We start from the raw sequence: 16,442 nt of genomic DNA on the forward strand, positions 1-16,442 counted from the left end.
TCATAGTATAATCCACTGGCTAAGACTCTGAGCTCTCAATGCAGGGGGCCTGGGTTCAATCCCTGGTCGGGGAACTAGGTGCCACATGCCACAACTAAGACCTAGTGCAGTCAAATAAAGAAATAAAGATTAAAAAAAAAAAGTAATCTGCTTTCCCACTCTTGGATATGAGGGTTCTGTTCTTTCCTTCTCTATATTTGGCCCCAACACATAGGTTTACACGCTTCCGGCTCCCCCATCCTCTCAGGATAGGTATATGGTAATTTTGGTGAGACCAGTGTTTACTATTTACATAACTGTGACACATAAATACCATTCATCATTGAACGCCATGGCAAACTGTGATGTCCTTTAGCTTTTCCCCACAGTGCTTTGTGTTTTTTTTTTTAAAGTTGATTATCATCTTGTTCTCCCCCCCAACCCCAAGCTGACCTCATTTTCTCAGTATTTGTTATCAGTTTAACTCCAAGTTATTTGCCAATGGTCCAAGCATCCTCCCAGCTCCTTTGAATACATCAGAAACTCTATGTGTTCACCTTTGTAAAGACGTCTCCCTGGAGCCTTCAGACCTGCCAGAGCCTGGACCAGTTACCCCCTCTGGCGCACAACTGTCGTCCGAGGATGTCCTTTCCATCAGCTGGGAATTTCGTCTGCTTCTCCCACGTGCTGGGTTTGTTTTCTGGGTTCTGGGTCTTGTTCTTCCTTGTCTGACCACACACACACACCTCTGCAAGCGTACACACACCCTTTTTGGTGTAGCACAGCCTCCAGTAACTCCCCGAGAAAGGGCGTGTGGGAAGTAGAAGATTTTCAACTTCCCATATCTGAACATGGTTTTATTCTTTCTGCTCCCTTGATGATTGTTTGGCTGGGTAGAGAATTCTAGGTTGGAAGTCATTTTCACTCAGATTTTCGGAGGTGTTAATCCACTGCCTTCTTATGTCTGCGTTTTTGAGGAGAAGTCCAAAATTATTCTGCTTTCATTACTTTAAACGTGACCCATTTCCCCTTCCCTTTGCAAGTCTGTTCTTGGTATTTCAAAATTTTACAGTGATGTTCCTTGCTATGAATCTATTTTTATTCAGTGAGCTGGGCACTCAGTAAAGATTTTCAATTTGGAAACGCATGTCCTTTCATTCTGGAGAATTTTTGTGAATTATTTTATTGGTGATTCCTCTCTTTGTTGCTCTTCTTTCCTGATAAAAATCTGTTTTTCAGATATGAAATTTTTTTAGACTGGTCCCCTAAACAACTTCTCGTTTTTCTCCTATTTTCTATCTTTGTCTTTTTGTTCTACTTTCTGAGACAAACCCTCACATTTATCTTCTGTTCCTGTTGTTAATTTTTTAATATCTCTGGTTTTAATTTCCAAGAAGCCCTTAAAATATTCCCACTTTTGATGGCATCTTTTTCTTGCTTCAGGGTAACTCTCTGAAAAGTTGTTTTTCAATTTTTGTCAGTTTTTTTTTCCCCTTCCTGTATTGTGTCTATTTCCTTTAGTTACTTTTCTCTATTTGCGATGGTCTCAATTTTTCATTTAAGAGGGTGTTCTCAGGTGTCTGATATTTCTTGATTTTCTGCTCATATTCAAGAGTAGGGGACCAAGAAGCTGATCACTGTACATGTTGGGAAGTGGGCTGTTGATATTGAACTGGGCCATTTGTTGGGATTCTCCTGATGTTAAAACATACTTAGGTAATGACAGAAATTAACACAACATTGTAAAGCAGCTATGACTCAATAAAAACAAATAAATAAAAATGTATTTAGGTGATTCCTCTCAGTCTGGCCAGATTTTTTTTGGAGAAGACTCTTCCAGTCTCCTACCTGGAGTGGAATGGCCTGGGGAAGACCGCTTCATATGATTTGCCTGGCCCTTGATGTGAGCCTCGGGGCCAGCCCTGCAGATGTGGTGAAGGACTGGGAAGGATATCTCAGCACGCAGGCCCCAAAAGGCTCCTCCCAAAGATTCCGTGTTAAATTCCTGGAAACTGTGAGTGTTAACTCTTTGTAAAAAAAGGGTCTTTGCAACTACGATGTTAAGACTTTTTTTTTAAAAAAACCATGGACCATATATATGTATTTTTAATGTGGACCATTTTTAAAGTATTTACTGAATTTGTTACAGTATTACTTCTGTTTTACATTTTGTTTATTGGCCTCAAGGCATGTGGGATCTTAGCTCTCTGTTTTTTAGTTTTTTACACTATAGCATCTGTGGGCTAGTACTGTAACCTTGAGCTTTGTGTTCAGTCAAGTCTGACTCTTTGTGATCCTATAGACTACAGCTTGCCAGGCTCCCCTATGGAATTTTCCAGCCAAGGAAATTGGTGTGGTTGCCATTTCCTCCTCCAGGGGATCTCCCCAACCCAGGGACCTATCCTGGGTCTATGCACGTCTCCTTCACTGCAAGCAGATTCTTTACTGCTGAGTTACCGGCCCTGACCAGGGATCAAACTGGTACCCCCAGATTGGAAGATGGAGTCTTAACCACTGGACCACCAGGGAAGTGCCAAGTCAAGGCTCTTGAGATGAGGAGATAGTTCTGGCTTATACAGGTGGGCCTTATGTGCCATCACAAATGTCCTTCTAAGAGACAGGCAGATGGAGATGAGGAGCTTGGAGGAGAAGGCAGTGCGAAGACGGAGCAGAAAGAGATAGGGCCACAAGCCAAGGAATGCTGACAGACACCAAAAACTGGAAGAGAGAAGGGCTGGATTCTCTCCCAGAGCCTCTGGAAGAGGATGGCCCTGCCAACACTTTGATTTCAGCCTTTTGGCCTCAAGAATTGTAAGAGGATATAGTTCTATTGTTTGAAGCCATACAGTTCATGGTAATTTGTTACAGCACTCTCAGGAAATTAAGACACAAGATTTCACTTAATCCGCCTGTTTTCAACATAGTACCTCTGCCCTAAAATGTGCTGGGGTCCCCACCCCTAGACCCTCTGTTTTATTGCCTCCAAAGAAGAAACCTCCAGCCTTTTGCTGAGATAGGTGCCCAGTTACCTAGAGTTGGGTAGGGGCTGGGAGGATCTTCAAATTTGACTGCTTCTTAAGTAGACTTTTAGGCAATTTCTTTTATTTCCCAGCCTCCACTCTGAGGCCCACTCCCCTGCCCATTCAATTTTACTTTCAGAGTTACCTGGTGCCACCAACTCCTGACGCTTTGGGAGGAATTTCTGGGGGTAAGTCAGGTTGGCCTTGACTTTCCCCACTGCTCCCTGATGTTTGGGTCTTCTCAGCTCTGCTGATTAATCTGTGTGCTTTCTCTTCTCCAAAATGTCCTCACTCTTGTCTCCTCTCCTGTTCTCCAGTCCTTAAGGGTTAAAAAAAAAAAATCCCTTAATTGTCAACCTAGTGGAGTCAAGCTTTACGCCAACTTTTTCAGTCTCCTTTTTCACTTTCATCAAGAGGCTTTTTAGTTCCTCTTCACTTTCTGCCATAAGGGTGGTGTCATCTGCATATCTGAGGTTATTGATATTTCTCCCGGCAATCTTGATTCCAGCTTGTGCTTCTTCCAGCCCAGCGTTTCTCATGAGGTAATCTGCATAGAAGTTAAATAAGCAGGGTGACAATATACAGCCTTGACGTACTCCTTTTTTTTTTTGGAACCACTCTGTTGTTCCATGTCCAGTTCTAACTGTTGCTTCCTGACCTGCATACAGATTTCTCAAGAGGCAGGTCAGGTGGTCTGGTATTCCCATTTCTTTCAGAATTTTCCACAGTTTATTGTGATCCACACAGTCGAAGGCTTTGGCAGAAATACATGTTTTTCTGGAACTCTCTTGCTTTTTCGATGATCCAGCAGATATTGGCAATTTGATCTCTGGTTCCTCTGCCTTTTCTAAAACCAGCTTGAACATCTGGAAGTTCTCAGTTCACGTATTGCTGAAGCCTGGCTTGGAGAATTTTGAGCATTACTTTACTAGCGTGTGAGATGAGTGCAATTGTGCGGTAGTTTGAGCATTCTTTGGGATTGCCTTTCTTTGGGATTGGAATGAAAGCTGACCTTTTCCAGTCCTGTGGCCACTGCTGAGTTTTCCAAATTTGCTGGCATATTGAGTGCAGCACTTTCACAGCATCATCTTTCAGGATTTGAAATAGCTCAACTGGAATTCCATCACATCCACTAGCTTTGTTCATAGTGATGCTTTCTAAGGCCCACTTGACTTCACATTCCAGGATGTCTGGCTCTACATGAGTGATCACACCATTGTGATTATCTGGGTCGTGAAGATCTTTTTTCTACACTTCTTCTGTGTATTCTTGCCACCTCTTCTGAATAGCTTCTGCTTCTGTTAGGTCCATACCACTTATGTCCTTTATTGAACCCATTTTTGCATGAAATGTACCCTTGGTATCTCTAATTTTCTTGAAGAGATCTCTAGTCTTTCCCATTCTGTTGTTTTCCTCTATTTCTTTGCATTGATCGCTGAGGAAGGCTTTCTTGTCTCTCCTGGCTATTCTTTGGAACTCTGCATTCAAATGGGAATATCTTTCCTTTTCTCCCCTGCTTTTTGCTTCTCTTCATTTCATAGCTATTTGTAAAGCCTCCTCAGATAACCATTTTGCCTTTTTGCATTTCTTTTCCATGGGGATGGTCTTGATGCCTGTCTCCTGTACAATGTCACGAACTTCCGTCCATAGTTCATCAGGCTCTCTGTCTATCAGATCTAGTCCCTTAAACCTATTTCTCACTTCCACTGTATAGTCATAAGGGATTTGATTTAGGTCATACCTGAATGGTCTAGTGGCTATCCCTACTTTCTTCAGTTTAAATCTGAATTTGGCAATAAGGAGTTCATGATCTGAGCCACAGTCAGCTCCCAGTCTTGTTTTTGCTGACTGTATAGAGCTTCTCCAGCTTTGGCTGCAAAGAATATAATCAGTTTGATTTCAGTGTTGATCATCTGGTGATGTCCATGTGTAGAGTCTTCTCTTGTGTTGTTGGAAGATGGCATTTGGTCCCATCACCTCATGGGAAATAGATGGGGAGACAGTGGAAACAGTGTCAGACTTTATTTTTGGGGGCTCCAAAATCACTGCAGATGGTGACTGCAGCCATGAAATTAGAAGACGCTTACTCCTTGGAAGGAAAGTTATGACCAACCTAGATAGCATAATAAAAAGCAGAGACATTACTTTGCTAACAAAGTTCCGTCTAGTCAAAGCTATGGTTTTTCCAGTATCATGTATGGATGTGAGAGTTGGACTGTGAAGAAAGCTGAGCACCGAAAATTTATGCTTTTGAACTATGATGTTGGAGAAGACTCTTGAGAGTCCCTTGGACTGCAAGGAGATCCAACCAGTCCATCCTAAAGAAGATCAGTCCTGGGTGTTCATTGGAAGGACTGATGCTGAAGCTGAAACTCCAATACTTTGGTCACCTGATGCGAAGAGTTGACTCGGTGGAAAAGACCCTGATGCTGGGAAGGATTGAGGGCAGGAGGAGAAGGGGACAACAGAGGATGAGATGGCTACATGGCATCACCAACTCGATGGGCATGAGTTTGAGTAAACTCTGGGAGTTTGTGATGGACAGGGAGGCCTGGCGTGCTGCGATTCATGGGGTCGCAAAGAGTTGGCCACGACTGAGCGACTGAACTGAACTGAACAGGTGGATTCAAGGGGTATAGCAAAAGTAGGAGTCCAGGGGCTTCCTTGGTGGTGGCAGGGGCTAAGACTCCAAGTTCGCAGTGCAGGGGCCCAGGTTCCATCTCTGGTCAGGAGACTAGATCCTGCATGCTGCAACTGAAGATCTCACATGCCAAAACATCCTGCCTGCAGCAACTAAGAAAAACCTGGTGCAGCCAAAAAAAAAAAGTAGAAGTCTGCACTTAGGTGGCCTTCTTTCCCCAAGTCTCAGTGGGTTAATGTCAAGATGATGCTCTGAACACCTGCTGAAATCCCACTTCCTCCTTCCTTAGAGATCCAAGCCTGACTCATCTCTCTGTTCCCCATGCCAAGAGTCGGGCCTGCCTCATGGTAAGCACAGGGATTTTTTTTAAAAACAGGATCATCCCCAGCAGTTGTTACCAAGTGTGATTATCGTAAGAAATTCTGGAAGGGGATGTCTTAGTTTGCCCAGGTACAGAAGTGGAAGACAAAGAAGTCAGTATAGGTATGTTGTCTGTCAATTACAGCTCAATTTAAAAAAAAATACATTTTTTAAAAAGTCTATAGGGAGAACATCAACAGCCTTAATTTTAGGACTCTGAAATCAACGTGGTTGTAAACTTCACAGACACAGAAATCAAATCTGTGGTTACTGAGGGGGGAAGGAGGGAGGGAGAAATTAGGAGTACGGCATAGACAGATACACAGCACTGCATATAAAATAGATAAGCAACAAGGATTTACTCTATAGCGCAGGAAATTGTCCCAGGTGGCACTAATGGTAAAGAATCCACCTGCCAATGCAGGAGACCTGGGTTTGATCCCTGGATTGGGAAGATCTCCTGGAGAAGGGCACAGCAACCCACTCCAGTATTCTTGCCTGAAGAATCCCAAGGACCAAGGGAGGCTGGCGGGCTACAGTCCATAGTGCCACAAAGAGTCAGACACAACTGAAGTGACTCAGCATGCATGCACAGGGAACTATGTTGAATATCTTATAATTACCTGTCAATTCAGTTCAGTTGCTCAGTCCTGTCTGACACTTTGCAACCCCATGGACTGCAGGACACCAGGCTTCCTGGTCCATCACCAACTCCCGGAGCTTGCTCAAACTCATGTCCATTGAGCTGGTGATGCCATCAAACCATCTCATCCTCTGTCGTCCCCTCCTCCTCCTGCCCCCAATCCCTCCCAGCATCAGGGTCTTTTCCAATGAATCAACTCTTCGCATGAGGTGGCCAAAGTATTGGAGCTTCAGCTTCAACATCAGTCCTTCCAATGAATATTCAGGACTGATTTCCTTTAGGATGGACTGGTTTGATCTTCTTGAAGTCCAAGGGACTCTCAAGAATCTTCTCCAACACCACAGTTCAAAAGCATCAGTTCTTCGGCGCTCAGCTTTCTTTATAGTCCAACTCTCACACCCATACATGGCTACTGGAAAAACCATTGCTTTGACTAGACAGAACTTTGTTGACAAAGTAATGTCTCTGATTTTTAATATGCTATTTAGGTTGGTCATAGCTCTTCTTCCAAGGAGCAAGTGTCTTTTAATTTCATGGCTGCAATCACCATCTGCAGTGATTTTGGAGTCCCCCAAAATAAAGTCTTTCACTGTTTCCACTGTTTCCCCATCTATTTGCGATGAAGTGATAAGACCAGATGCCATGATCTTAGTTTTTTGAATATTCAGTTTTAAACCAGCTTTTTCACTCTCCTCTTTCACTTTCATCAAGAGGCTCTTTAGTTCTTCTTCACTTTCTGCTCTAAGGGTGGTATCATCTGCATATCTGAGGTTATTGATATTTCTCCGGGCAATCTTGATTCCAGCTTGTGCTTCATCCAGCCCAGCATTTCGCATGATGTACTCTGCATATGAGTTAAATAATCGGGGTGACAATATACAGCCTTGATGTACTCCTTTCCCAATTTGGAACCAGTCTGTTGTTCCAAGCCCAGTTCTGTTGCTTCTTGACCTGCATACAGATTTCTCAGGAGGCAGGTAAGGTAGTCTGGTATTCCCATCTCTTTCAGAATTTTCCAGTTTGCTGTGATCCACACAGTCAAAGGCTTTGGCGTAGTCAATAAAGCAGAAGTAGATGTTTTTCCGGAATTCTTTTGCTTTTTCAATGATCCAATGGATGTTGGCAATTTGATCTCTTATTCCTCTGCCTTTTCTAAATCCAGCTTGAACATCTGGAAGTTCACGGTTCACATACTGTTGAAGCCTGACTTGGAGAGTTTTGAGCATTACTTTACTAGTGTGTGAAATGAGTGCAATTATGCGGTAGTTTGAGCATTCTTTGGGATTGCCTTTCTTAGGGATTGGAATGAAAACTGACCTTTCCCAGTTCTGTGGCCACTGCTGAGTTTTCCAAATTTGCTGGCATATTGAATGGAGCACTTTCACAGCATCATCCTCTAATAACCTATAATGGAGAATAATCTGAAATAATATGTATAACTGAATCACTTTGCTGTATACTTGAAACTAACACAATACTGTGTATCAATGACACTTCAGATATGATTGTAAACTTGTTCAGAGTCCCATTTATAAGTTGTATTTGTATTTTAAAAGTATATATTTTTTATTAAACTAGGAAGAAAGGTATTTGGGGCATTGTCTATTATACAGAATGTTAATGTTTATGAAAGGTATTCTTTCATTTCTTATGCATTCAAAACCTTCTTAGATCTAAAAACCTAATTAAATGTATATAGAATTAAATAATATGATTACTATAGACACATCAATATTTTTACTCTAAAAATAAATTTTATTGTTTCTCTCTGTACTTCACAAAAGTTATTCACGAATTAGGCAATGAACTAAATCTCTGTGAAGCCATAAAAGCAGAACACGTTTAGTATATACTACTGGGTATAATAAAATTAGAAATGAATAACAAAAGTTGCTCAATAAGGACAAAATTCTAAAATACCTCCTTGAGTAAGTCTTGTCTGAAAGAAGAAACCACAAAGAGAGAATCACGGGTCAAAACTCATGAGATATCCTCAAAGCAGGTTTTCAAAACAAAGTGAACTCCTGGACATTTATATCATCCAAGAATAAATACGTAAAAACACACACAGAGTCCTCCCTTGGTATCCTTAGGAGGACTGGCTCTAGGATCCTCATGAATACCAAAATCCATAGATGCTCAAGTCCCTTGTATAAAATGATATAGCTTCTGCATGTAACCAAGGACATCCTCGGTTAAATCATCTCTAGATTACTTTAATACCTAACACAATATATTAAATAAATGCTATGTAAATACTTTCCAGTGCACAACAAATTCAAGTTTTGCTTTTGCAACTTTCTGGGATCTTTCTTTTCAAATATTTTTGACCTGCATTTGGTTGAATCCGAGGAGGCAGAACCCACGATATGAAGGTGGGCTTGCTCTGGGTGCACGTGTGTGTTCTAGTGGGTCACCACTGTGGGCAGCTTAATTCCATTGGAGGATTCTGGGAAACTAGAATATGACCTCAGACTTGTCTTACCCAATGGGCAAAGGAGTGAGTGTGTTTATCCTCCAGCTCTCTCCATTCACTGGTTGAGGGCTGCTCTGGGAGCATCAGCTGCCCAGTCAGCTGGCTTGTGCTGTGCTGAGAGGAAGCCATAAGCTGCAGAAGGACTCTCTAAGATGTTATGAGCAGGCACCAGTAGAGTCTGAGAAGAGCTGGGGAGAGCCAAGAAGAAATTCAGATTCCCAGGCTCCAGGCCCAAGATCCAGTGGTCCATGATAGAACTGGAATCTGTACATTTTCACCTAATCTTAAGCATACCTATTGCACCTGACTTCACTGAATTCTACAAACTCAATTTTTTCATTTGTGCCTGTAACTCTAGTGCCTACTAAATGCTAAGTGGCCAGGGCCAGATTAAAACACTGATGTCAGCAGGCTTTAAGAAGTTATCCACAACTCTCCCCAGTGTGTAAATGAATATGAAATAATACCAAATAGTAAAAAAAAAAAAAAAAGAGAGAGAGAGAGAAATTACACAGAAAGCCAACACAGAACTTAATTTTCCATGGCATGGTAGGCAGAATAACACCTCCCAAAGATGTCCACGTGCTAATTCCTGGACCCTGTGAATATATTATATCACATGACAAGGGGCAATTAAGGTGGTTAAATCTTTTGACCTGGAGATGGGGAGATCCTTCTAATTATCTGGATGGACTCAATGTAAACACAAAAGGGGAGAAGGCAGGAGAGTCAGAGTCAGAGATGAAGCGATGACCATGACATTTTGGGGTGTTTTTTTTGTTTTTTGGTGCATCTCACGGCATGAAGGATTAACTCCCCATTAACTTCCCAACCTGGGGTGGAATCTGCACCCCCCGAGTTGGAAGCATGGACTATGGGACAGCCAGGGAAATACCCCCATGACACTTATAACCTACAGAGTTATAATGAATCTATGCTGTTTGCAGAAAATTCCTTACAATAAATCCCTTAATGAATATTTCCTATTTGTTCTGCTTCTCTGATTGAAACTCGACTGATAACCATTTGGTGGTAATCACTTTGATTTCCTTTTTTTTGACCAAAAAAACCCCTTTTCCTTGGTACCTCGGTTTTGTTGGCAGCTTCAGCATTTTCTAAACTCTGGGAACAGAGTGATGAATAAGACTTCAAGTTTCCACATGTGTTAAATTGGGTGAATCAGTGTACCTCATGGGGTTGTTGAGTGGATTAAATAAATCACTGAGCATAATGCACTGGGAATAATGCCTGGTACAGAGTAGGTGTTCAAGAAATGTTAGGAGAGCTAGAGGTCAGAAGAAAGACAGGATAGACTACAAACAATAAATGCTGGAGAGGGTGTGGAGAAAAGGGAACCCTCTTACACTGTTGATGGGAGTGCAAACTAGTACAGCCACTATGGAGAACAGTGTGGGGATTCCCCAAAAAAACTGGAAATAGAATTGCCATACAATCCAGCAATCCTACTGCTGGGCATACACACCAAGCAAACCAGAATTGAAAGAGACACATGTACCCCAAAGTTCATCGCAGCACATCGTGGGAAAAACCACCACAATATTGTAGAATAATTAGCCTCCAATTAAAATTAATTTATTAATTAAAAAAAAAGATGGTCCAGGGAGTATACACACACACACACACACACACACACACACACACAAACTCAGGAAGAAAGGAAAGAAGGGAGGGAGGGAAGAAGGGGGAAAAATATCTGACAGCTACAAGTGTCTCAGAAACACGTTTAAGACTAGACCAGGGTGGGACTTCCCTTGCGGTCCAATGGTTAAGACTCTGTACCTCCAATGGGGTGGGCAGAGGTTCGATCCTTGGGAGGAGAACTAGGATCCCACATGCCGTGATGCATGGCTGGAAAGAAAAAAAAAAAAGACTAGACCGGGGTTGGCAGCCCACAGCAGGCCAGATTCCAGACTGCTATCTGTTTTCATATGGCCTGTGACTTAAGAATGGTTTCTATATTTTTAAAACATACTTTTTAATAATTTAATCAGTTAATTTGGGGCGGTGCTGGGTCTTCCTTGCTGCGTGGACTCCTCTCTAGTTGTGGCGGGCAGGGATTCCTCTCTAGTTGCAATTCCCAGACTTGCTGCGGCGGCTTCTCCTGCTGAGGAGCACAGACTCTAGAATGCTCAGGATGCAGTAGTTACAGCGCAGGGGCCCAGGAGTTGTGGCTCCTGAGTTCTGGAGTGCAGGCTTAGTTGCTCCGGGGTATGTGGGATTGTCCCAGATCAGGGATGAACCCGTGTCTCCTGCATTGGCAGGCAGATTCTTTACCTCTGAGCTACCAGAGAAGCCTGCTTTCTACATTTTTAAATGGTTGAAAAAAATAGTAAGAACAGTTCATGACATGTGAAAGTCACAAGAAATTCACATTTCAATATCTACAGAGTTTTGCTGGCACACAGCCATGCCTATTTAAATCAGAGATGGCTGCTTCCCCACTGTGATGGCAGGGTTGAGTTGCCACAAAGCAGAATGACCACAAAGCTTAAAATATTTACTGTCTGGTTCTTTACTCAAAAAAGTTTGCTGACCCCTGCTTTAGACTTCTCAGGGAGGGCCTCCCTGAGGAGGTGACATGTGGGCTGAGACCTAAATAGCCAAGAAAGAGGAAAATTAGGGCTAAGAGGGCACAGAGAACAGAGAACCAAGGCTAGTGTTTTCTCTCCAATCTCACAACAGCCTTCCAAAGAGGGGCTCTGTCCAAAACTAAGATAGGACGTTGCAGCCCTGAGGGTGTCAGGGGGATCCCAGGGCTATAAAGCCAACAGGTCCTGAGTTGGGGTGCAGAGCCGGGGCTGCCTGACCCTGGAGCCTGCCCTTGCTCTGCTAACATGGCACAGGGAACCTGGAGCTGCGTGAGGAAAGGCTTTATTTACCCTCCTGAGGGCAGTGACCGGAGAGTTTAGATTCATCCCCGGGAGTCGGTGAGAAGGACCTGGGATTGGCCCACAGTCCCGAGAGCGGGTGTTCTCCAGCCTCCCTGGAGATTGGCAGTATGTCCGTGACTGGCACGAAGCCCGGATCTGGCCCTGATAGCAGGACCTGCGGCAAGAGCAGTGGCTGGCACGGTGAGTATTGGGCTGGCCAAAAAGTTTATTCAGGTTTTTCCATAAGATATTACAGAAAAAAAAAGAAAAGAAAAATGGGCAGCCCTCAATGAGTTCAGGGCCCTGTGTTCACCGTGATTGGCCCACAGCCTGCAGCCTGGTGCAAAAAAGGCTACCTCCAGCCCTTGGGAGCCCAACTCCAGCCAGGTGGGGTTTTCTGGGGCTAGAAGAGAAGTGACAGCCTTGAGCTCTCGGTTAATAAATGTGACTCAGAGAGATCACTGACTCAGTGGACATGAGGTTGAGCAGGTTCTGGGAGTTGGTGATGGACGGGGAAGCCTGGCACGCTGCAGCCCATGGGATCACACGACTGAGCAGCTGAACTGAACCGAACTGAACTGAATCCCAGCTCAGTATTTGCTAGCTGTGTGACTTTAGGCAAGTAGTTTGATGTCTCTGTGCTTTAATGATAATACCTTCCTGAAAGAAAAGTAAGGAATTGAGGAAACAATAGCCCAGCACCACACCCACAGGAAGGACAGCAAACATCGGCTGATCTTGAGCCCATTCTCTCAGTCAGCTTGGACAACAAGCGTCAAGGGAGCTTAAATCCTTTTGGCAGAGAATTTAAGCCAGATAGATAGATCTTTTCTCCACCCAGTTCAAGGGCCAAAAACTTGACATCATTCTCGACTCCTTTCTTTCTCCGAAGTCCATCCACAAATCCTGCCTTCAACACCCACCCACAGCCCAATCATTCCTGCCATACCCACGGTATCACCTTAGTTCAAAGCGCCATCAGCTCTCTCCCAGGTTATTGCAAAGGCCTCCTGGTTGAGATCTTCCATCCTTCCCCACCCCTGCCTCCCCCCGGACTCTCCACAGCACTCCTCTTTCCAAATCCCTCCCGTTTCCTAACACTTCTAGAGTTAACAAACTTTATTCTTGGAGTATAGTTGATTTACAGTGTTGTGTGAGTTTCAGATGTATAGCAAAGTGAATCAATTCTACATACACATATATCCACTCTTTTTTTCAAATTATGTATTTATTTGGCTGTGTCGGGCTCAGTAGTTGCAGTGTGGGCTTAGTTGCTCTGAGGCATGTGGAATGTTACTTCCCCAACCAGGGATTGAACCTGCATCCTCTGTACTGCAAGGCGGATTCTTAACCACTAGACTACTAGGAAAGTCCCTCCACTCTCTTTTTAAGATTCTTTTCCTCTACAGGCTGTTATAGAATATCTACACTATACAGCTAGTTCTTACTAGTTATCTATTTTACAAATAGTTGTGTATATATGTCAATTCCAATCTCCTGATTTATCTCTCCCCTACTTGTCCCCTGGTAACCATAAATTTGTTTTCATCACCTGTGACTCTACTTCTGTTTTGTCAATAACTTCATTTGTATCTTTTTTTAAGATTCCACATAGAAGTGATATTATATTTGGTTTTCTGTGTCTGACTTCACTCACTATGACAATCTGTGTTGCTGCAAATGGCATCATTTTGTTCTTTTATGGCGGAGTAACCCTGATGCTCAGAAAGATTGAAGGCTGGAAGAGAAGGGGACGACAGAGGATGAAATGGTTGGATGGCATCATTGACTCAATGGACATGAGTTTGAGTAAACTCCGGGAGTCAGTGACGGGCAGGTAAGGCCTTGTGTGCTGCAGTCTACGGGGTCGCAAAGAATCGGACACAACTGAGCAACTGAACTGAACTGAATATTCCATTATATATATATATATGTGGCATGTCTTCTTTATCCATTTCTCCATTGATGGACATTTAGTTTGTTTCTGTGTCCTGGTTATTGTAAATAGCGCTACAGTGAACACTGGGGTGTGTGTATCTTTTTTGAACTATGGTTTTCTCTGGGTATATGACCAGGAATTGCTGGGTCATACAGTAGTTCTATTTTTAGTATAGTGGGTATACCAATTTACATTCCCATGAAGAGAGTGGAAGGGTTCCCTTTTCTCTGCACTGTCTCCAACATTTATTGTTTGTAGATTTTCTGATGATGGCCATTTTGACAGCACATGGTAACACCTCACCGTAGTTTTGATTTGCTTTTCTCTAATCTTTAATGATGTTGAACATGCACTTTTTGGTCATCCTTATGTTTTCTTTTGGCCATCTTTATGTCCTGAATATTCATTAGAAGGACTGATGTTGAAGCTGAAGCTCCAGTGCTTTGGCCACCTGATGCGAAGAACCAACTCTTTGGAAAAGACCCTTATGCTGGGAAAGACTGAAGCAGGAAAAGGGGGCGACAGAGGATGAAATGGTTGGATGGCATCACCGACTCAATGGACATGAGTTCGAGCAAACTCTGGGAGATGGTGAAGGACAGGGAAGCCTGGTGTGCTGCAGTCCATTGGGTTGCAGAGTCAGCAGACATGACAAATAGACTGAACAACAACGTCTCCTTTAGAACTTCTGCCCCCCCCCCCAAAAAAGAAAAAGAACTTCTGCCTGTTTTTTGATTTGGTTATATGTTTTGCTTTTTTTTTTGTTTGTTTTTTATATTAAGTTGCAGAAGCCATTTGTATATTTTGGAGATTAATCCCTGGTTGATTGTTTCACTTGCAAATATTTTCTCCTATTCTGAGAATGAAATTAGAACACTCTCTAATGCCATACACAAAAATAAACTCAAAGTGGATTATTTGTTCATTTTTAAATTAAATTAAATTACTTTTGGCTAGGCCAATACATGTGGGATCCTAGTTCCCTGACCAGGAATCAAACTCTCGCCCCCTGCATTGGAAGTGCAGAGTCATAACCACTGGAACATCAGGGAAGTCCAAGGGTCATTTTTCTCTTGAGTAGCTACTTTATGCCAGGTACTATTCTAGGCACTGGAAATAAAAGAGAACAAAACTTTGGCATTCAGAAGTTTAACTTCTCACAGAGAGAAGAACAATAAATGAACATATAAGTAAAATATATCATATGTTCAGGGTTATGAAGGAAAAGAATGCTAGGGAACGTAGGGAAGGGAAGAGCGCTTGGATTTTAGACAGGTTGGTCAGGGAAAGCATATTGGACAAGAAAAGGGTAAACAGAATGTGGGAAAGGTGGGTGTCAAGGAGCAACCTAGGAGCTGAGTATTATTTTTTAAAAGGTTTTATTTATTTGGCTGCACCAGGTCTCAGCTGCAGCGTGTGGGATGCAGTTCTCTCACCAGGGCTGGAGCCCCAGCCGCCTGCATTGAGAGCGCAGAGTCTTAGCCACTGGGCCACCAGGGAAGTCCCAGAGGATTCTTGACCAAGGGCTTGGCCAGTGCAGAGGCAGAAGTGATGCTGGTGTGTTTCAGGTACCCCCAAGGAAGTCACTGTGACCACAGTGGAAAGTCTGCAGTATGAGGGGCGGGGATTGACTCACAAGGCAGAGGGGGCTGGTTGGGTCTCCACCTTTTTTTCCCTCTGATTGAGTCTGGAAGACAGGGTACCTTTTGAGCAGGGGAGTGACTTAAGTTTAAAAGGTTCACTGGAGCCTCTGTTGTGTATGTTTAGGCCCTCTGCAGTGGGAAAAGCTTAAGGAAGAGCAGCAGAGTCAGAAAAAGGGTTTAAATGCCTATCACAGCTGCTGAGCTACGATGGTTTAAACCAGGAAGGGAAGTGGCTGCAGAGCTGGCATCAAAGCCAAAAGCCTTACAAGAGGGTACCAGCTCTCCGGGTGGGGGCCTTCCTACCCCTCCAACTTCACTTTGTTCTTTCCTGTTTCCCCAACCCCACAGATCACTGCTAACTGTGGTTTCCCAAGGACAAACGAACGGAAGAAAAAAAAGAAAAAAACCAAGGGGGGCCTTGGAAATAAACTTTATTCTCCTTTCATTCTGCCTGGTGTCTGGAAATTCTTTTCCAACCCACAAAGACCACGACGCTAACCACGTGCCTGCATGCTCAGTCCTGTCTGACCCTTTGCGACCCTCATAGACTGTAGCTCACCAGACTCCTCTCTCCATGGGATCCTCCAGGCAAGAATACTGCCCTATCCTCCTCCAGGTGATATTCCCCACCCAGGGATCAAACCGGTGTCTCTTGTGTCTCCTGCATTGGTAGGCAGATTCTCTATTACTGAGCCACCTGAAACCGCGTATAGGCGTTTGATTATCTGTTGAGACAATGAACAAATGAATGAAGGATCCATTCTTAGATCATCATCCTCTATTTTAAAGACAGGCATACAGTCAGAACTCAATAAATGTTTACAGATAGAATACTGCACAATTCTACAAA

At 43.3% G+C, this 16,442-nt stretch overlaps 1 long non-coding RNA gene across 2 annotated transcripts; it reads left to right on the forward strand.

Annotated features, from left to right (window-relative positions):
- The first annotated feature begins 11,789 nt into the window (after positions 1-11,789).
- Positions 11,790-16,022, forward strand: LOC122681141. 2 transcript variants are annotated; one of them, XR_006336881.1, is made up of 3 exons: positions 11,790-12,211; positions 15,350-15,506; positions 15,941-16,022. It is a non-coding gene; the product is annotated as an uncharacterized LOC122681141 (long non-coding RNA). The 2 variants fall into 2 exon arrangements; XR_006336882.1 differs by having other exon boundaries at positions 15,350-15,517; positions 15,941-15,987.
- Positions 16,023-16,442: the final 420 nt, after the last annotated feature.

The sequence above is a fragment of the Cervus elaphus genome, chromosome 23, assembly GCF_910594005.1.
Source record: "Cervus elaphus chromosome 23, mCerEla1.1, whole genome shotgun sequence".
Taxonomy (NCBI): domain Eukaryota; kingdom Metazoa; phylum Chordata; class Mammalia; order Artiodactyla; family Cervidae; genus Cervus; species Cervus elaphus.